General features: G+C 38.7%; 1 protein-coding gene and 1 pseudogene across 6 annotated transcripts in view; one reads left to right on the plus strand and one right to left on the minus strand.

Moving 5' to 3' along the window:
• Nucleotides 1-22,025, plus strand: part of PDS5B (PDS5 cohesin associated factor B) — a 181,333-nt gene that overhangs the window by 14,493 nt on the left and 144,815 nt on the right. The window lies entirely within an intron of this gene.
• Nucleotides 8,838-12,573, minus strand: LOC105726175 (BTB/POZ domain-containing protein KCTD1-like; annotated as a pseudogene).

Genomic DNA, 22,025 nt, shown 5'->3' on the forward strand with positions numbered 1-22,025 from the left:
GAGAGAACTAGATTGAGTTGGTTTTAGAGATGGCACATACATCTTTTAATAAGTTTATTATTTTGTATTGCTTGCACAAGTATAAGGGTAACAGTGTAATTTAAATGCATTTATTAAAGTGTGTTGATTTTTGTTTTGAATTTGGACAGTGCCTATTTTGTTTTAATGTAAATGTAACTGTAAGAAGTTAGGTTTTAAAGTTTGAACTTGCTCCTTTAGGAAGTAAATGCATTCAAAACAATGTTTAACGTTAAATTCTTAAGTGTTTTTGCTGATGGAAGGAAAGCCAGGTGCATGATTATCACAGAAGGGTTGAATATGTTCACCTGCCTCTTCTGTACCTCATATAACCCCAACTAACTTTGGCAACTTTTACCTTTTTTTTTTTTGAGACGGAGTTTCGCTCTTGTTACCCAGGCTGGAGTGCAATGGCGCTATCTCGGCTCACCGCAACCTCCGTCTCCTGGGTTCAGGCAATTCTCCTGCCTCAGCCTCCTTAGTAGCTGGGATTACAGGCACGAGCCACCATGCCCAGCTAATTTTTGTATTTTTAGTAGAGACGGGGTTTCACCATGTTGACCAGGATGGTCTCGATCTCTCGACCTCGTGATCTACCCGTCTCAGCCTCCCAAAGTGCTGGGATTATAGGTGTGAGCCACCGCGCCTGGCCCTTTTTTTTTTTTTTTTTTTTTTTTTTTTTTGAGACGGAGTCTTGCTTTGTCGCCCAGGCTGGAGTGCAGTGGCGCAATCTTGGCTCACCGCAACCTCTGCCGCCCATGTTCAAGCGATTCTCCTGCCTCAGCCTCCTGAGTAGCTGGGATTACAGGCATGCACCACCACGCCCAGCTAATTTTGTGTTTTTAGTAGAGATGGGATTTCTCCTTGTTGGTCAGGCTGGTCTCGATCTCCTGACCTCAGGTGATCCGCCCACCTCGGCCTCCCAAAGTGCTGGGATTACAGGCATGAGCCACCGCGCCTGACCAACTTTTAACTTTTAAAAGTCATTTGGGGTTATGTGAGGTAGAGAGGAAACAGGTGGACATATTCAGCCCTTCCTGCAGTAGTCGAACCCTAAAATTACATTTCCATCTCTGTCAATTGGGGTTTGATTAGAGAAGCAAAATTACTCTGTGTTTAAGAGATTTATTATAGTAGTTGATTACAATTTTTTTTTTTTTAAATTTTTTAACCAATTGTAGGCAACATTTATATGCTCCTGAGTCTGGTGCTAGACTAGAAGTTGGTAGGGCTGGCAGTTGGGAAGGTAAGGTAGACATGAAGTGGGGGAGAGCATGGTTAAACTGGAACCTACAGAGGTTTGCGAGTCATGGAAGTGAGCTAACCCATAAGCCCATACTTGAACCTGCATTGCTGTCTCACTGCTTCAAAACCTGCAACTTTGATGATGTGGACAGTAGATATGGCACACTTTACCATGGAACTGTACACAAACTGGTACCAGGACTTTTTGGAAAAATTGGATAATGAGATCTGATAGGCACTAGAGGAGCTGTGAGCCTACTTGCTACCCCATGCTACTGAAGGTGAGCCAAAAGATCCATGACAACAGGTGAGAAAGTGCAGTGCCTGATCTTACGTTGATCTATTGAACACAAATATAAATTGGAAATTGCTTTTGAGGCCAATCCTAACTCACACCCATTCACAGAACAGAATTTAGAGAAGGGTAGTTGCAACCTAGCTAAATTGATACAATCTAAAGCCCTCACAGTTCACCCCCTTGTCACCATGGCATCTATGTACACCTCTTTTTTTTTTTTTTTTTGACCGAGTCTTGCTCTTTTGCCAGGCTGGAGCGCAGTGGCATGATCTTGGTTCAGTGCAACCTTCGTTTTCTGGATTCAAGGGATTCCTCTGCCTCAGCCTCCTGAGTAGCTGGAGTTACTGGTGTGCACCACCACGCCTGGCTAATTTTTTGTATTTTAGTAGAGACGGGATTTCACCATGGCTAGGATGGTCTCGATCTCCTGACCTCATGATCCGCCTGCCTCGGCCTCCTAAAGTGTTGGGATTACAGGCATGAGCCACTGCGCCCGGCCTTTCTTTTTTTTTTTTTTTGGAGACAGGGTTTTGTTTTGCTCTGTTGCTAGGCTAGAGTGCAGTGGCGCGATATCCGCTCACTACAACCTCCAACTCCCTGGTTCAAGCTATTCTCCTGCTTCAGCCTCCCGAGTAGCTGGGATTACAGGCGCTTGCCACCATGCCCTGCTAATTTTTGTATTTTTAGTAGAGATGGGGGTTTTGCCATGTTGGCCGGGATGGTCTTGATCTCCTAACCTTGTGATCCACCTGTCTTGGCCTCCCAAAGTGCTAGGATTACAGGCGTGAGCCACTGCGCCCACCTGCACACCTCTTTTGATCATATTTAATTTGCAAATAAAGACAGTTGGAAAAATTATACTTTTGCTGTGCATAATGCAACTATCCTTAGTTCAAATAACACATAAATCCTCTCCTTGAGAGAGGATCCAAATCCCTTTATCCGTTGTTGGATTACTTTTTCTTTTACCTAAGTCACGTTTTATATTTAATTTAAATACTGAAATATGAGGCTAGCTACTACTAGATGGTTGTAGAAAAGGAGAGAAAAGAGTAAATTGGTTAATTATATACGCAGTTTTTTTTACATTAAAATTAGAGGAAAATACTTATTAGAGTTCTTACTTCTGCATCAAGTTGTATGCTTGTAGTTTTTATCTGTAATTACCTTCTTTCCTCTGCCATCCCATGTTCCCTCTGTCTTTGGCTAGCAACTCATTTAGTTGTGGTTTCTTGCCTGGTAGGGTGACCCAAGCTTGCTTGCCTGCTTGCTTTCATTCATTCATTCATTCATTCATTCATTTATTCTGTAATTCTGGACGATTAGCAGTCCTGCCTGGATTGTTTCCACTGACTTTAACCACAGTCCATGGAAATAGTAAGTGGTGTCCCAGAGGAACTCCTGCATTCCAGATATACTTTTTGTTAGCCCCCTTGTGTAGTAGCAACCCAGTTTCCCCTTGATAGCAAGATCAATCACTCTAATCAGTTCTGTAATCATCTTTTTTTTTGTTGTTGGTTAATAGTCATGAAGAGCCCAAAGTGGCTGGGTGGAAGTCTTAACTTACAGTTTAATGGAACCATTGCTACATCTCTTGGTGTTTCTTCCTTGGGAACTAAGATCTTTAGCAGAGGCTAAAATTGTGGAGATGGGAAGAAAAAAAGAAATAAAAAACACAAAAGAAGTGAGAATACCTTTCTATGCTAATGGCAATACAATTTAGTAGATCCAACATTTGAACCAAAAATTTGTTTTTTTTGGCTTTAAAAATCTAATTTTTTCCTTTGAGAGATAGTATAGTGGTTAAAAATGTGGACTCTGGAACTTTACTGTGTTTGAGTCCTGCCTCTCCCCTTACTAGTTGTTCAGCCTTGAGCAAATTATTTAACCTCTTTGTGCCTCACCTCAGAGTCGTTGGTAGGGATGAAATGAATTAATACGTATTAAGTGGTTAGAATTTTGAGCACTGGATAGTTTTCAGTGTTACTCCTCTCCTCTTAGTACTGTACCATGCTGCCTTTAGTTGAGACCGTTTAAAACCTTTCTTATTGAAAAGTTTAAGTGAGGCTAAAATTACCACAGTTTTTTTCTTAGAGCCATCTTTTTTTTTTTTTTCCATAAAGTAGTATTAATCTTTATGGTTAAGTTCCCTAATATTATAATTATGAATTTTACTTATGTGAATTGTTTACAAATAGGGGCATTTCAGTTGGAGAAAAACTACCCCACAGGATTTTGTCTTTTTTTTTTTTCCACCTCCTTTCTAAGCCTTTTCGGCATAGTCATTCATTTCCATGGCTTCCGTTATATGTTGGTTACTCCCAAATCAGCATCTGACATTTTACCTCGTTTCTCATTTTCATTCACTGATTTCTTTTCTTCTTTCTTCAATTAGTCACTACATTTACTTTTTCTATTATCCCAAATCCTTCTCTATGCCTGTTGCTTTCAGTTTACTTGAGGTCCTTATTATGATTTTTTCGTTCATTAGTGTAGTAGCCTCCTAACTGGTCTCTCAATTCCAGTCTTGTCTTCTTCTACTCCATCCTTCAGTAAGTGTTAAAATAGTTTCTGTGAAAGACATTTGATCATTTTATTCTTTCGGTTAAAACTTTTTTTTTTTTGAGACAGGGTCTTGCTCTGTTGCCCAGGCTTGAGTCCAATGACATGATCTTGGCTCACTGCAGCCTCTGTCTCCTGGCCTCTAGTGATTGTCCTGCCTCAGCCCCCTGAGTAGCTGGGACTGCAGGCACATGCCACCACTCCCATCTAATTTTTTTTGTATTTTTTGTGAAGACAAGAGTTTTGCCTCGTTGCTCAGGCTGGTGTTGAACTCTTGGACTCAAGAGATCCTTCCATCTCAGCCTCCAAAAGTGCTGGGATTACAAGCTTGATCCACTGTGCCTGGCCCCCATTACCTCCCCCTTTTGTTAACTTCCCACTGTCTGCAAGAAAAAATAAGTTTGATCATTCAAGGTTCCTGATACATCTGTGTCTGCTTCCCTCTCCAGCAGAATCTTTACTTTTCTATTTTTTTTAAGTTAAGTTTATTTATTTATTTTTTATTGCATTTTAGGTTTTGGGGTACATGTGAAGAACATGCAAGATTGTTGCATAGGTATACACACGGCAGTGTGATTTGCTGCCTTCCTCTCCATCACCTATATCTGGCATTTCTCCCCATGCTATCTTTCCCCAACTCCCCACCCCCTGCTGTCCCTCCCCTTTTTCCCCGCAACAGACCCCAGTGTGTGATGCTCCCCTCCCTGTGTCCATGTGTTCTCATTGTTCAACACCCACCAATGAGTGAGATTCTCATTCATTTTCTGTTCTTGTGTCAGTTTGCTGAGAATGATGGTTTCCAGGTCCATCCATGTCCCTACAAAGGATACAAACTCATGGTTTTTTATGGCTGCATAGTATTCCATGGTGTATATGTGCCACATTTTCCCTGTCCAGTCTGTCATCGATGGGCATTTGGGTTGGTTCCAGGTCTTTGCTATTGTAAACTGTGCTGCAATGAACATTTGTGTGCATGTGTCCTTGTAGTAGAACGATTTATAATCCTTTGGATATATACTGAATCTTTACTTTTCAACGGAATTTCTGAGTTCTGGCTATATGAAGCTGTTGAATACGCTCTTATTCAGTACTTTTAATTTCATGTAAAATCTGCCTGGGTTTGTTCTATTGGCAGACTTTCAGACTGTGCATCTTTTTAAATATTTAATTGGTGCGATTTCTCAGAGAGTTTTCCTTACCTCAGTGCACACATATTCGGACACCTGGAATCTTTACCTGCATTGGTATATGCCTTTATTATAGCATTTATCATATTGTTTTTCATTTTTTTATTTTTTGAGACAGAGTCTCGCTCTGTTGCCCAGGCTGAAGTGCAATGGCGTGATCTTGGCTTGCTGCAACCTCTGCCTCCCAGGTTCAAGCGATTCTCTGCCTCAGCCTCCCTAGTAGCTGAGATTACAGGTGCCAGCCACCATGCCCAGCTAATTTTTTTTGTATTTTTAGTAGAGATGGGGTTTCACCATGTTGGTCAGGCTGGTCTCGAACTCCTTACCTCAGGTGGTCCACTTGCCTCAGCCTACCAAAGTGCTGGGATTACAGAGCCACCGTGCCTGACCCACACTGTTTTTTAAGAATGGTTTTATTTAGATATAATACTGTATAATTCACTAATTTAAAAGCTGTACAGCTCAGTGGTTTAGTATATTGACAGGGTTGTACATCCATCACCACAATCAATTTAGAATGTTTTCATTACCCTCAAAAGAAACCCTGCATCTCTTAGCCAGTGTCCTTTGCTATGGTTTCAATGTGTCCCCTGCTATGGTTTCAATGTGTCCCCATACACATTCAGAAGTGAATAATGCTGTCTTCTCGTATGATAGAAGGAAGGTGGAAGGGCCAGATAGCCAAACTCTGGCTGCTAGGAGCCGGTTTTATAAGGGCCTAATCCCATTCATAACAGAGGAGCCCTCGTGACCTGATCACTCAGGCCCCAGCCTCTCAATACTACTATACCATTGGTTAAATTTCAACATCAGAATTTTGGAGGGGACACATTCTACTAACTTGAATTCACTAATTAAAAAAAAAATCAGTGTTGTGAGTTGCAGATACAGTAGTCCTACCTGAGGTTTTTTTTTCAGTGGTTTCAGTTACCTGTGGTCAACCATGGTCTGAAAATATTAAGTGGAAAATAGTTAGAATTAAACAATTCCTGTTTTAAGGTGCCCACTGTTCTGAGTGGTATGATGAAATCATGTGCCATTCTGCTCCATCCTGTCCAGGACGTAAATTATTCCTTTGTCTAGTTATCCGTCCAGTGTAATACTGCTAGCCCATTACTGTGTAGAAAAAAAAATGTGTATATAGGGTTCAGTACTGTATGTTTTGGGGATCCACTGGTGGTCTTGAACATATCCCTCATGTACCTTCTCTCTTGTCGAAGTTAATAATTTCACTTTTTTTGATGAAAAATAGTCTTAATGCAGTAAGGTCTTTTTTGGTTTATATGGGCATTCATGTATTTATTTATATTTACTTTTGTTTAAAAAGTCATCTCTTCAAACTTAGGTAATAAAAATAATCTCCTGTTTTAAAGCTTTGCCTTTCATTTCAGTCCACTGGGGATGCATTTTTTTTTCTTTTTTCCCTACCAGTAGTGGAACAGGGATTGAAATTTATTTTTTGCCATAAGGATAGTTTCATAACCTCATTTTTTAGAGTCCATCTTTTCTGCAGTGATGTGCAGAACGAACTCTCATAATCAAGTTTTCATATACATGTGAGTCTGTTTCTGGACTGAGTTCTGTTTTGCGGCCTAATTGTCTTCACTGTCCTACCACAGTGCCTTAATTATTATAGCTTTATACGAGTCTCACTATCTGGTAGGGCAAATCCTTCTACCTTGTATTTCAGAAGTTTTTTTGGCTCTTTGGATATCCAAATGATTAAAAAATTTGGTGCTAAGGTCTTTGAGGTACGCTGTTGGGGGAAAGTTGACACCTTTATGATATTGAGCATCTTTATGATACAAACATAGTAGAGTTACATGTCACTTAACAACAGGGGTACATTCTGAGAAATGCTTCGTTAGGCAATTTCTTCATTATGTGAACATGGTAGGATGTATATAGGCTATATGGTGTAGCTTATTGCTCCTAGGCCAAAAATCTGTACAGCATGTTACTGTTCTGAGTACCATAGGCAGTTGTAACACAGTGGTACTTGCGTATCCAAACAGAAACGGTACAGTACAAATACAATATAAGAGATAAAAAATGTAGAGCACTTATGAATGGAACTTGCACGACTAGAAGTTTCTCTGGGTGAGTCAGTGAGTGAGTGGTGCATGAATGTGAAGACCTAGGACATTACGGTATACTACTGTAGATTTTATAAACACTGTACAATTAGGCTATGTTAAATTTATTTCAAAAAATAAAGTATGATATGATGGTTTATGATGTCACTAAATGATAGGAATTTTCTCTCTCTATTATAATCTTATGAGACCACCATTATATATGGTTTGTTGTTGACTAAAACATTATGTGGCCCCAAAAATGTAATAATTTTCTCCACATAGGTCTAAGACATCTTTGGTTAGTTGTTTTTTTTTTTTTGAGACGGAGTTTTCCTCTTATTACCCAGGCTGTAGTGCAATGGTATGATCTGGCTCACTGCAACCTCTGCCTCCTGGGTTCAAGCGATTCTCTTGCCTCAGCCTCCTGCGTAGATTATAGGGGCCTGCCACCACACCCAGCTAATTTCTGTGTTTTTAGTAGAGACAGGGTTTCGCCATGTTGGTCAGGCTGGTCTCAGACTTCTAACCGCAGGTGATCTACCTGCTTCGGCCTTCCAAAGTGCTGGGATTACAGGCATGAGCCATTGCACCCAGCCCTGGTTAGATTTTTTTTTTTTCCCCAAAAAGAAAAATTTCATTTTAATCCAGACTTACACCCACATGTGTGTTTCACACAGACCTTATTTTTTAAACAGGGTTTATTGTATTTAATACATTATAAAATTTGAAAAATTGTAGGAAGGCAGCAAACTTGAACTGGAGCAATTCTAACAATGAATAATTCTGGCCCCTTGGCAAAACTGATCAGTTTGAAAACAAAGTAAAGTTCACATCTGTGAGGCGGACAAAAAGGTGTGACTACAAACTACATTTAAAATTTCACGTCTAACATCTTTCCAATGCAATGTGCTCATGAGGGTTTTTCAGAAGTCCTTCCTGGTCCCTGCATAAAGAGAGACGTGGAACCTCCATATACAGAGAAACTCGATTCAAGGTGTTTTTTTTTTTTTTTTTTTTTTTTTTAAAAAAAAAAGGAAAAAGAAAGACAAAGGAAAAAGAAATAACAGATGGCTGTTGGCAATGAAAACTGGAAGGAGACTGTGTCCTCACCACTCATGGCTTGTTTATTGGTCAGAGGTCTCAGGAGGGAGGACCAGGACACTTCACGGCCATCACAGCACCAGCTGCAGCTATCACCGTTTTTTCCTCTTTTTTCTATTTCCTACCTTTTAACATATGTATATATTTTTTGCACCTTGAGGATATCACTATTCCAGTTGTTCCCATATGAATACAGGTGTGGTCACTATTGGATATAAATGTGTCTTTTATTCAATTTTTAGGTCCAGGAGTTGGTTTGCTGTCCCAACTGCACATATATGTCCCTTTTTTGTTTGTTTGAGTTCCTGGTTGTGTGTGTTTTCCTTTTTGCATAAGAAATGTGTCCGTTTAGTCCAGAGGCTCTTGCTTTGTCTGGATGACAGAGGGTACGCGCGGTGCCTGCCTCAGTTCCCGCTGAAGGATGTATTTGCTGAACTGGGATGAGTCCACGCCTCCCCCACAGGAGCCCACAATTTCAAATCCTCTTTGCTGCAACCTCTCGAGGACCCGGACTTAGGTGGGGTGACAGTAGCCGTTTAGTGGAAACTTGATGACGTGCATCGAGTCGTGATTCCAGCCTGCATTGACAGTTACACATCACATTGCTGATCTCTGGAAATACTTCTTCTATCAAGGATTTGTCGCTGCTTAGCATGATCCTTTCTCTGAGATCTGGGGCCACATGCACGACGAGGCACTCACAAGGCCTTGAAAAGCAACCAGTTTCTCTGTCCTGCTTCCATCTTTCCATCTCCAGCAACATGGGCTGAAGCTGAAAATATTTTGCCTCTTCATATAATAAAGTGTAGTCCTTGAAATCATCAGGATTGAGGAGTTTGGATGTTCGTAGAAATTTCAGGGTATATCTGAACATCTGTCCATCTCTGTCAATGAAATAGTGCTGTTTGAGACTGTCATTTAAAACAATGGGCTCCATACCATCAAAAAATCTTCTGATTCTAGATTCAGGGTATTTGATGAGGGTGGCCAGGCTGCTGGTATACATGTGGCTGCCCACATCAATGTGGACAGGCGCATTGGATTTTGTGAGTTGTGCTGGAGTAGGGATGCCTTGGTTGTTCAGTGGAGATGCAGGGGATCTAGTGGTCAGAGGTCTTGACGTATTGGGCCAGCTGTCCCTCTGGCAGAGAATTGGCGGGCCCAGGTGGGAGAGAGGGAGGGCCGGCGGGTGGGTGGAACGGTCTGGCGTCTCTAAGTAATGCCTGAGGAGCAGTGCCCCTTCCACTGCCCCCTCGTTGCCCCCCAGAGCTGGGCGGTTGAGGCAGTGGCACAGCGGGTGGGCCGAGGGTGCTGCTGCGGGAAGCCCGTGTCTGGGGCCACCTGGTTAGATTTTTAAAAATGTATCTTATAATAAACTTTGATTTAAAATTACATTTTCAGCTGCTTTGGCTGGTGTACGGAAATCAAACAGATTTTTTGGCCCACCTTGCTAAGCTTTAATTTTCATAATACTTTTTGAGTTTCTGTATAGACATTACTATCACCTGCAAGTAATGAGACTGTAGTTTCTTTCCAATCCTTACGTTCTTGATTTCTTTTTCTTTTCTTAGTGCTGGCCAGGGTCCTTTGGTAACTGCTAAAAAGTGGTAGTGATTAATGGGATTTTGATTGTTTCTAGCTTTAGAGGAAATGCTTGATGTGTTTCAACATTAAGAATGATGTTTGTTGTTAATTTTTGGTAGATAACCTTTGTCAGATAAACATGTTCTTTTTCATGTTTTTAGCAAATGGGTACTGTTTTCTACATCTGTTGACATAGTTTTCTTCTATCTAGTGGTGTAGTGAATGATAATAAATTTTTCTGATAATAAAACCATCTTGCATTATTAGAATAAACCAAGCTTGATTGTGATATAGTTACACTGGCCAACATAGTAACCACTATCCGTATTTCAAGTGCTAATTGTGGTTATGGCTATAATATTGGAAAAGCAGAAATTACAGAACATTTCCATTTTTGTGGAAAATTCTGTTAGCCGTGTGGTACAGTTGTCTTTTTAAATACATTGATGAAATTATCTGGCTAATCTATGCATGTTTATGAGTTTTCATGTCAAATTTATACTTGCTTCATTGAAAGAGATGGAATGGCCAGGTGCAGTGGCTTATGCCTGTAATCCCAGCATCTTGGGAGGCCAAGGTGGGCAGATCACTTTAGCTGAGGAGTTTGAGAGCAGCCTGGGTAATATGGCAAAATTTCATCCCTACAAAAAAAAAAAAAATTAGCTGGGCGTGGTGTTATGTGCCTGTAGTAGTCCCAGCTACTCGGGAGGCAGAGGTGGGATGATCACTTGAGTCTGGGAGGCAGAGTTTGCAGCGAGCCGATATTGTGCCGCTGCACTCCAGCCTGGGCAACAGAGCTAGACTCTGTCTCAAAAAAAAGAGAAGGTGGAAAGTATTCTCTTTGTTTCTGTGTTCTGGAATAGTTTGTATAAGATGGAGACAGTTCTGTTCTTTTAAAATTTAGAACAACTCATCAAGCCTGATGTTTCTTTTTGGGAAGATTTTAACTTAGTTTATTTAATGATTACAGCTCTATTCAGGTTTTAAATTTCTTCTTGAATAATTTTGTTAATTATATTTTTTTCTAGGAAATATTATCTAAAATAGCAAATTTATTGGCATAAAGCAAGATTCAGCAAACTGTGGCCCCAGGCTGCCTGCCTCTTTTTCTAAATAAAATTTTATTGGAATATAGCCACACCTAGTCATACTGTCTGGTTGCTTTAGTGCTATAAATGCAGAGATGAGTAGTTATGACAGAAGGTATGAGCCCCAAGCCAAAAACATTTACTGTCTGGTCTTTTAAGAAAAAATTTGCCAGTCTCTGGTTTGAACTATTCTTTATCATTCTTTCAATATCTTTTAATCTTTGTATTTAACATCTCATTTTTTTCCCCAATGTTAGTCTTATTTTTTATTTTTATTTTTTTTCCTAGATCAGCCTCAGTAGAGACTTGCTAATTTTGGGTTATTTAGATGCATTCTCTTATTTAACTAACTAATTTCTGCTCTCTTTTATCTTCTTTCTCTGTTCCTTAAATTCATTCTTATTTTATTCTTAATTTCTTTTCCTTGCTTTAGTTTGATGCTTAGCTTATTTGCATTAAACTTTCTTCTTTTCAGTATAAACATTTAAGGCTATAAATTTCCCTTACTATAGTGGTATACACTTTTCCTAATTCCTACAAGTTTTATGTCTATTATTTTCTTTACTACTCAGTTATAATTATTTGTGTGTTTTTACATTTCCTAATATAGAAGTGACTTTTTGTTTTTTTACTGACTTAATTGTACTTTAGTAAGGAATATGTGGTGGGTGAGATTTGGATTATTTTGAATTTCTTGAGACATGTACCCAGATTGTAATTAGTTTTTGTAAATGTTATATGTGTGCTTGAAAAGACTGTGTAAGGGTACAAAGTTCTGTAAATGACCAACAAAGCATACTTGTTAATTATCTTGTTTAAGTCTTCTATGTCTTTACTAGTTTTTCTGGTGTATAATCTATCAGTAGTAGAAAAGGTGTGTTAAAACTTTGGTACTGTGTTGGTGGACATGCTGGTTTGTCCCTCTGGGTCTATCAGTTTTTGTTATTTTCATGTGGTTTAATAGTTAATATAAATTTTTAAAAATTTCTGATAATTTGAATTTTCTAATTATTTTGTGATGGCTTCTGTATGTGTTATAATTCTGTGTTTTAAAAAATTTGGTCTGATGAGAATGTAGGTACCTGTTACAGCCTATTCAGGTTCTTGCCTGCTGCACAGAAAAATCCAGTACACTAAGACAACAGGTATTGCAGCAGAGAACGACTTTAATCGTAAAGCAGCTGAGTGAAGAGAATGGGAGATAGTTCTTAAATCTGCCTTGCCAAGAATTTAGAGACTAGGGTTTTAAGGATGGTTTGGTGGCAGGGGTTTAAGGAATGAGTTCTACTGATTGGTTGGGTTGGAAATGAAATCACAGGGATGTCAATTGTTCTCATGTGCTGAATCAGTTCTTGGGTGAGGGATGCAGGACCAATTGAGTCATTTTCTTGGTATGGGTCACCGGCCTGCATGACATCAGTTGGTAGAACAGAATGCAAAGTCTGAAAAATATCTCAAACATTAGTTTTAGGTTTCACAGTAGTGATATTGTCTATAAGAGCAATTGGGGAAGTTACATGTCATGTGACCACCGGCTACATCACTCCTGATCAGCAAGTAATTATAAAAAAGGGGGTTAGGGAACAATGACTGGTACTGTTTAACTATGCCTATGTCTTAGTAGAATTCGGGCCCCTACCGTAATTCTAAACTTGTGGGAGAGAGATGGTGTTCATTTTACAAAGTTGGTTTCAGTCCCTGAACAAGGAGGGGTGGATTAATCTTGGGAAGGATCCGTTATCCTCCTTGCTTTAAAGTTAAACTATAAACTAAATTCCTGCCATAGTTAGCCTGACTTATGTATAGGAATAAGCAAAGGCAATTTGCTTGTGAGGTTAGAAGCAAGATGGAGTCAGTTATGTTAGCTTTCTCTCACTGTTGTAATTTTGCAAGGGAGGCTTCATACCTACTGTTATAAATTTCTTCTTTTTTTTTTTTCCTGATATGGAGTTTCGCTCTTGTTGGCAGGAGCGCAATGGTGCAATCTCGGGTCACCACAGCCTCTGTCTCCTGAGTTCAAGCAATTCTCCTGCCTCATCCTCCTGAATAGCTGGGATTACAGGCATGTGCCATCACATCTGGCTAATTTTATATATATATTTTTTGAGACGGAATCTTGCTCTTTTGCCAGGCTGGAGTGCAGTGGTGCAATCTTAGCTCACTGCAACCTCCGCCTTCTCAGTTCAAGCAATTCTTCGGCCTCAGCCTCCCAAGTAGCTGGGACCACAGGCACGTGCTACCACACCCGGCTGATTTTTGTATTTTTAGTAGAGATGGGGTTTTTCCATGTTGGTCAGTCTGGTCTCGAACTCCTGACCTCAGGTGATCTGTCAGCCTCAGCCTCCCATAGTGCTGGCATTACAGATGTGAGCCACCAAGCCTGGCCATAAATTTCATTTTCTTCTTGCCCTATTTTTCCCTTTTCTTTGCTTGAATTTTTTTGCTTTTAAAAAAGTTTAGTTACTTTCATTTTTCCACAGTCCATTTCTTTTTTATTTCTGTTAGGGAAATTACTGTTTATAATCTATTTCTTTCCTTTTTAAAAAAATATTATTGCACGTAAAATTTTACCTTGTATATGTAATTCCTTAGCCCTTTGCAAAATTGACACAAAGGCTGTTTTACCAATCTGGTCAACACTTCCCTTCCAACTTCCATGTTGATGTTGCCTAGCATTTTATTCTCCCTCTTATCCCCCAGATTATACTTGTGATTGTGTATTTATATTTTGCTCTCATGTTTAGAGTTTCTTTATTTTCTCTTACTGAGATTTCAAAGTTGTCTTTCTGTCCTCCAGCATCTCCTAATTTCCTTTAAAATTTTTCATCTATTTGTCTGTTGGCCTTGCATTTTGGGTAGTTTCTTCAAGTTACTAATTTTTATAAAACTCTAGACATGTTTAATTTGCTTAACCTGTCCATTCAGGTTTTGAAATCAATAATTACTTTTCATTAAAACATTTCTGTTATTGTCCAGTCTCACTTGTTATTTGCAGCAGCCTCTTGTTGCTTGCTGATTTTTTTGATTTCATTTTTAAAAGTTTCTTTAAACATTCCTATTTTATGTTTTGGCAATGAAATTTCAGTATCTGAATTCATTGGGGCATGAATCATTCTTGGTGTTTGGTTTTTTTATGTGTTTGGTGGTCCTTGGGAAGGACTCATTCATGTTTTGTTGAGCTTGGTGTGCGGAAAATTTGGGAACCTAAATTGAGGATTTTTTTTTCAACTCCACAGAAGATTGGCATTTGCTTCTACTGAGAAATAGGATTTGTCACCTACCTGAGAACTTTCTAGGGTCCTAGCTTAATTGGCATATCAGCATTTGCTCTTTTGCATCTCCAAGTACATACTGCTTACTGTTTGGGTTTCAATTTACCCTGCTTTTGTGCAGATGGGAGAGAGATGGTGAGTGTGGAAATGAAGGTTGGGTGTGGATAGGTTCTTGTAGATTTTCCTTACTTTCTGTGAGCTCAGCAATGTGACAACAGTTTTCTGCTGGATTTATTAGGCCCTTCAGGATAAATAGTATTAATATATATACTACTGGAAATGAATGTTCAATTTTTAAGCCATATCCATTCATTCATTTATTCATTCATTTTGAGACAAGATCTCACTCTGTATCCCAGGCTGCAGTTCAGTGGTGTGATCACAGCTCACTGTAGCCTTGACCTCCTGGGCTCGAGCGGTCCTCCTACCTCAGCCTCCCGAGTAGCTGGGACTATAGGCCGTGAGGTGGCGAGGTCATAGCTCTCTGCAACCTTGAATTCCTGGGCTCAAATAATCTCCTTCCTCAGCCTCCTGAGTAGTTGGGACTACAGATGTGCGCTACTGTGCCTCGCTAACCTATTTTAGTTTACATATACAAATCTCTGGACATTTCATTGACACCATTAAAAGTAAAAAAAAAAATTCTTTTGTTTTTTTCTGTATTAATGTTTAATTTTATGTAATCTGTTTGTTATGATTCTCAGTTTGTGCACCTCTTTTGGACTATTCGAGTTTCCTGATGTACTTGTTGATTTATACTTATGGTGTTTTATGTGTAAGTGGAATTTCATTTTATTTTAATTAATTAATTTTGGGTATTTTGAGAAGTCATTGAGATAATTTCTTAGGCTAGAATTTGTAAATCGGGTTTCAGTTAAGGTAGAAAACCTCAGAATGAAGTTCACACAAGGATATTGTTTAATGAGACTTTTTTTTCCCCAATGTATTTATGTACTAGGTTGTGTTGCAGTTAAAAAAAAAAAAAAAGAGTTGAAAGTTATTGTCCTAGCTTTTAGTCTATGAATTGTAGCCCAGACCAGTATTCATTTTTTTGTTTTTGTTTTTTTTGAGACAAGGTTTTGCTCTCTTGCCCAGACTGGAGTGCAGTGGCACGATCTGGCTCACTGCACCCTCTGCCTCCTAGATTCAAGCGATTCTTGTGCCTCAGCCTCCAGAGTAGCTGGGATCACAGCCACGCACCACCAGCACCCCTCTAATTTATGTGTTTTTAGTAGAGACGGGGTTTTGCCATGTTGAAATCCTGACCCCAAGTGATCTGTCTGCCTCAGCCTCCCAAAGTGCTGGGATTACAGGTGTGAGCCACCGCACCCAGCCTCAGACCAGTATTCAAATGAGATGTTTTGTAAAGCTGAGCTGCTCTAATTGAAGTTCTGGGGCACCCATAATCCCTTCCCTACTGAGTTGTTGAAGTGCTAGAGGCCCCTGTGAATGCAGTTACAGGTGTGGAGAGAGATAAGCCAGACTGTGGTCCTGTGATCCTTCTCAACCACAAACAGAACTTTGCTTTTTCTGTATTTTGTAATGTAGAATTTAGTGGGAGATTTGGCTTCAAAAGAGTGCTCATCTGCTAAAGAGTGTAGGAAAACCAAGATAATCAAGGCTTTAGGACTGAATTAGACGTTGACTTTAAGTAAACCATTAAATAGGCAACATTTGGGATTTTTTCTTCTGTAATTATTGTAGTCAGACTTTAGTTTTGCCTCCTGCTTTTCTAGAACAAAATGTGGTGATGAGCATCCTGTCACCATCCTACTCATTTTTGTCATGTTTTCAGTGTTGATGAGTTTTTTTTTTGTTTTCTTTACCCTGTCTGCAGTGAAGAAAGAGTATAGATGTTGTACAGTAGTGCAACTTACAAACATCTATGAGAATCCCTTATAAATATACAGTGAGAGATTTTCAAATGTTTTCTGTTCATGGTGTCCTTAGTGTCTCATCATTTTTTCATGGAGCTAAAATAGAATATGTAACAGTTCTGTTTCAGTTAGATACAAGTAGCCTAATAAGTATTTATGATTTAAAAATTATACGTTGAAATAAAAACATTTCCTTTTTATGCTTAAATAATAACAAATAATAACATATACTTACTGATCCGATGCGTGTGCTTGTTGGGCATATGCTAAGTTCTTAAGTCTTGGAATCAGATTGAACACTGCCACCTTTGTTTCCCATTGATTTATATCTAGTACTTTTTATCACATCAGCTGCCCTCAGAGGTTCTCAAATACATATTACCTTCAAAAGAAAGGTGGAACAATGATCTCATGTTCAGATGGAGCTACCTTGAGCTCGTAAGTTTACCTTGTGTCTGAGAGATCTTGAAAAACAGCTGTATTTTCCTTGAGAACTTAAAATATCTCTCAATGCCTATGAATTTGCTGTAGTATCTAGGGGGCGTTGTACAGTTTGTAACTGCAGGTACAGTGCTTTACAATCTGTACAGTAATGAAGCAGATACATACTATCTACATTTTACAGAAGAGATAATGGAGTCAACTTTGTAGAATTAGTTATAGATACTTGTACAAAGCTGCTCTATTGAGTTATTTGCATCTCACAAGGCAGTATATATTTTATGTTGATTTCTGATTGGTACTTTTAAAAAATATAGTTCATTTCTTGTTTGTGTTTTTACTTTTTGAGGAAGAAAGTTTTTAATTTTTTTATGTTTGCATGGGGGTTGAAAAGAAATATTCTTTTTTCTAGCAAAACCATTTTCTATATTGCAGTTCTTTCCAGTGAGTTTGTTTTCCTGAGAAAATGAAGGAAAAAAGGGAAAAATTAATTTGCAAGTTAGTAATTGCAGTGATTACATTAATTGATCTATAAAGAACAGATTATATTTAATATTGTTGGAGTGATAAGTATTAAGGATTGCCAAAAACTGCAATATATGATACAGTAAGATAATAGAATTGAAGAGTTTCAGATTTGGAAGAGACTTTAGATGGGATGAGGATGAAGATGAGGGTTGGGTCATCTAATTGAATTCTTCTCTACCTAGCGGGAGGTGGAGGAGAAAGTAAGAAGGGAGAGAAAGAGAGTTAAGTGGGGGGAGGAGGAGGAGAGAGGGTGATATTGTGTGATTGTATTTGTTAAAGGCAGAAGCGCTTTTGACATCAGAATATTTACTCTCTTGGCTCCTGCCAGAGTATATAATCCAGAATATATCTATTGGCCAGTCTTCATTTAAAGTTCAGTTTTAAGGGAAAAAATGTTAATAGAGAAAAGTCTTGAAGGATAGGCAGTCCATAATACCTATAGATTATTAGTTTTCTTTCTTTAAGGATTGTTTTTAAAAAATACTTTATTACATATACTTTGAAATAACGTATCTATAAGAGATCTATCCTTTCTTCCATTCCACGTTCAAATTATTTCTATATTCTATTTTTACATACTTGCAATAATAATACAGTAATACTGGGCTGGATGTGGTGGCTCACGCCTGTAATCCCAGCACTTTGAGAGGTGGAGGCGGGCAGATTACTTAAGGTCAGGAGTTTGAGGCCAACCTGGCCAAGATGGTGAAACCCCATCTCTACAAAAAAATACAAGCCGGGTGTGGTGGCAGGTGCCTGTAATCCCAGCTACTTGGGAGGCTGAGGCAGGACAGTTGCTTGAACCTGGGAGATGGAGGTTGGAATGAGCTGAGATTGTGCCAGTGCACTCCAGCCTGGGCAAGACAGCAAGACTCCGTCTCAAAAAAAAGAAAGAAAGAAAGAAAGAAAGATATTGTATTCTATACTTCTCATTAGTTTAATTCTGTACATTTTGTGTGTGTGTGTGTGTGTGTGTGTGTGTGTGTGTGTTTTTTTTTGGCCCCATAGGTACTTTTTTGGTGTATGTTATAGTAGTGTTTATTTTACAAAAAAAATTACTAAACCCACACATGTGGACACACATACACACAAGTATAATGCTTTTCCCACTCATTAGTACATTAGTATTATTGGCTAATACTATTATAATTTTTCCTTTGTAATGACTGCATAATATTCCATGGTAAAGATTTACCACACTTCATGTAGCTGTTCCCTTGTTGATGTCAGATTTTTTTTTCCACTTGTTATAAATAGTGCTGAAATAAATATTCTAGTACCTTTATATTGACATTTTTATTCCTGTGAGAATTGGAAGAGAAGGATTGCTGGGTTGAAGGGAATGTGTCGTTAAAATTTAATAGATATTATTAATGCAGTTCTTTTCAGAAAGGCTGTAATAATTCACATTTCCAGTAACATCTGACAGATCACTGGTTTTCAGATTTTTCTCTGTGGACCTTCTTGACGAGAAGTTGGGGACATTGGAATACCCATCACTTAATTCAGCCAGAGCAGCTCTCTTTTAACCTGTTTGATATATTGTACATTGTTATAATGTTTTGGTTAGAAGAGTATGTTTCATGATTAAAGTAAGTTTGAAGAATCATTGTTCTAAGTTGTTTGATTTTTTTTTTTTTCCTTCTAGGTCAACCCAGACATTGAGATGAGATCATTGGCTTTTTAGATACCTTGTGTTATCTCCTATTCCTGTAGAATTGTTTCTACTGAATCATACTTTAAGTACATACTTTGAATTGTACTTTGGCTTGCATTGAGGGATAAACAGGAGTGACTAAAACTCACTTCTGTGTTTATTCTCGATAGAGTTATCTGTTACATTACTCACTGACACATTAGGTTTCAGCAAGGATGCAGATGTTACATAAAGCTTCACTTCTTAGCAGCTCTTAGTGTTAATCTTAATGGTTGATATTTCTGCATTTCTTATTCATCTTATGCCCTTTGATTTATTGGTTTTGTACCTTACTTACAGTGCTTTTGTAGTTTATTTTTGAAATAAACCAAGAAGTTGGGTGTACCTCTATGGCCATTTCCAGCCATATAACCATGTAAGCAAGTATGGTGTAGTTCTAATTCTGCCATTTTGGAACTTTCTGATCTTGGGTAAAATCAGTGAATTTCTCTTGACCTAATTTTCTTCATTTGTTAAATATGGATGATAATAAAACCAAGTTGATGATTTTCCAAAAGCATCTTTCAGTAAATTTAGTGACTAGTTTTATAGGCTAATGGGTTACTTAATGAAAACCAAAAAGAAAAGAAAAAAGATATCCAAGTGCATTCAACTAACTGAAAGTGAGTATGTAGGGGCCAAGACAAATGTATCTCAAATTTGGAGTTTCCAGTTGTTGTTAGAAGCAGTGTTCCTTAATTTTCTTTTTTGCACTGTAGACATTAGAGAATACATCATAAGCTCTGATCCTTCTCCCCAGAAAAAATGTACATTATTATATGCATGCAAACTTTATGTACTCTTTTAGATGACTATAGATGGTTCATAGACCTCCTGAAGACCGTTTATGGGTTTCCTATGTGGAACCTGAGTGTAAGAACAGACCTAGAACAGTAGTTCTCAGTGTAGTATGATTTTGCCCTGCAGGGGACACTTGGCAATGTCTGGAAACATTTTTGTTTGTCACAACTGGGGATGGTGATGATTGTGTGTGTGCTACTGGTGTCTAGTGGGCAGAGCCCAGGGATGCTGCTGAACATTCTACTATGCAGAGATGCACCCTGACCCCTATCCACGATAAAGAAGCTTCGGCAAAAAATCTGAGAGTGCTGAGATTGAGAAGCCCTGATCTAGAGGAAGAGATGAATGGGAATTCTTTAAAAAATCCTTCAGAAACATAATTGTTCTCTGGCTTTCTTTGATAATAGTTGCGTAGTAGACGGTGCAGGGTTAAAATTTTTGGGCCTCACTATGCCTTGAGTATTTGTCCCTCAGGTATTTGCATGGTTTATCATTATTCTTTTTCAGGTTTCTGCTCAAATGTCACCTCATCATAGAGTCCTTTCCAGTCTTTGCAAGGTAAAACAGCTCCCTCCCCTACTTTTTTTTTTTTTTTTTTTTTTTTGAGATGGAGTCTCACTCTGTTGCCCAGGCTGGAGTTCAGTGATGTGATCTCAGGTCACTGCAACCTCTGCCTCCTGGGTTCAAGCCATTCTTCTGCCTCAGCCTCCTGAGTAGATGAGATTACAGGCGTGTGCCACCATGGCCGGCTAGTTGTATTTTTTTAAGTAGAGACAGGGTTTCACCATGTTGGCCAGGCTGGTCTTGAACTCCTGATCTCAAGTGATTCACCTGCCTTGGCCTCCCAAAGTGTTGGGATTACAGGCGTGAGCCACCATGCCTGGCCACCCCTACTTACTCTTTTTCTTTTTTTGTTTTTTCGAAATGGGATCTTACTTTGTCACTCAGGTTCGGGTACAGTGGTGGGATCAGAACTCACTGCAGCCTTGGCATCCTTAGGCTCAGGTTATCCTTTCACCTTATCCTCTCAATTATCTGGGACTAATTCTTTTTGTATTTTTTGTAGTGGTGGGGTTTTACCATGTTGCCCAGGCTGGTTTTGAACTCTGGGGCTCAAGCAGCCCACCCACCTTGACCTTCCAAAGTGTTAGGATTACAAGCATGAGCCACGGTGCGTGGCCCCTATTTTTCTTAACATTTCACACTATCTAAATACACGTTGACATTTGTTGTCTGTTTTTTCTTCAACTTAAATATAAGTTATACCATGAGAACAATAATCTTTGCCTTTTTCTACTGTTGTATTCCCCAGTCAGCAGTGCCTTGGGTATAATAGGTGCTTAATAAATATTTGTTGTTGAAAGAATGAATGATATGAGTTTGTATTGTAGCAAGTTTGATTGACAGAGCCCTGTTTTAGAGATCAAAGGTGCAGTGAAGTTGACAGCTTTTTGTGATAAAATTAAGAGTTCTTACCTAAGTTGTCAGCTGGATATGGTATAGGCTAAGAATATGTATCTGAAGGCAAAGCCAGGATTTAAGGAAAAAAACAGAGTTCTTTGTCTGCTTTACAATATGAATTGAGCACCTGAAGTTGTGTTCTAAACTGTTTTCTAAACTTGTTTGACCTTAGGAATTGTCTGAGATATTCCTTAAAAATGGCAGAATCTGAAGCTTCTCCTCACACCTACTGAATCAAAATTTCTAGATAAGGAACCAGGATATCCTTATTAGAAACAAAGAAGGAAAGAATAATCCTCAACAGATGACACTGGGACAACTGGATTTCCACATGCAAAAGAATTATGTTGGGCCTCTACTTCACATAGTAGATCAAAATGATCAATGATGTAAATACAAGATTTAAGCCTATATACTTGTAGAAGAAAATGGAGTAGAATTTCATGACCCTGAATTCATTAGCACAAACAATAAAAAATATAAATTGGGCTTTATAAAAATTAAAAACTTTTGTGCATCAAAGGACATTATCAAGAAAATGAAAACACAACCTACAGAGGAAAACATTTGCAAGTCATATCTCTAACAAGGATTTAATGTCCATAATGTATAAAGAACCCCTACAAGTCAATAACCAAACAACCTATTTTAAAAGTGAGCAGTGATCTTGAATAGACATTTTTCCAAAGATACACAAATGACCTATAAGCACATGATAAGATACTCAACACCGTTAATCATTAGGAAAATGAAAATCAAAACCATAATGAGGTTACACTGCATACCTA

The sequence above is a fragment of the Aotus nancymaae genome, unplaced genomic scaffold, assembly GCF_030222135.1.
Source record: "Aotus nancymaae isolate 86718 unplaced genomic scaffold, 86718_ANA_hifiasm-v0.15.2.pri h1tg000043l, whole genome shotgun sequence".
Taxonomy (NCBI): Eukaryota; Metazoa; Chordata; class Mammalia; order Primates; family Aotidae; genus Aotus; species Aotus nancymaae.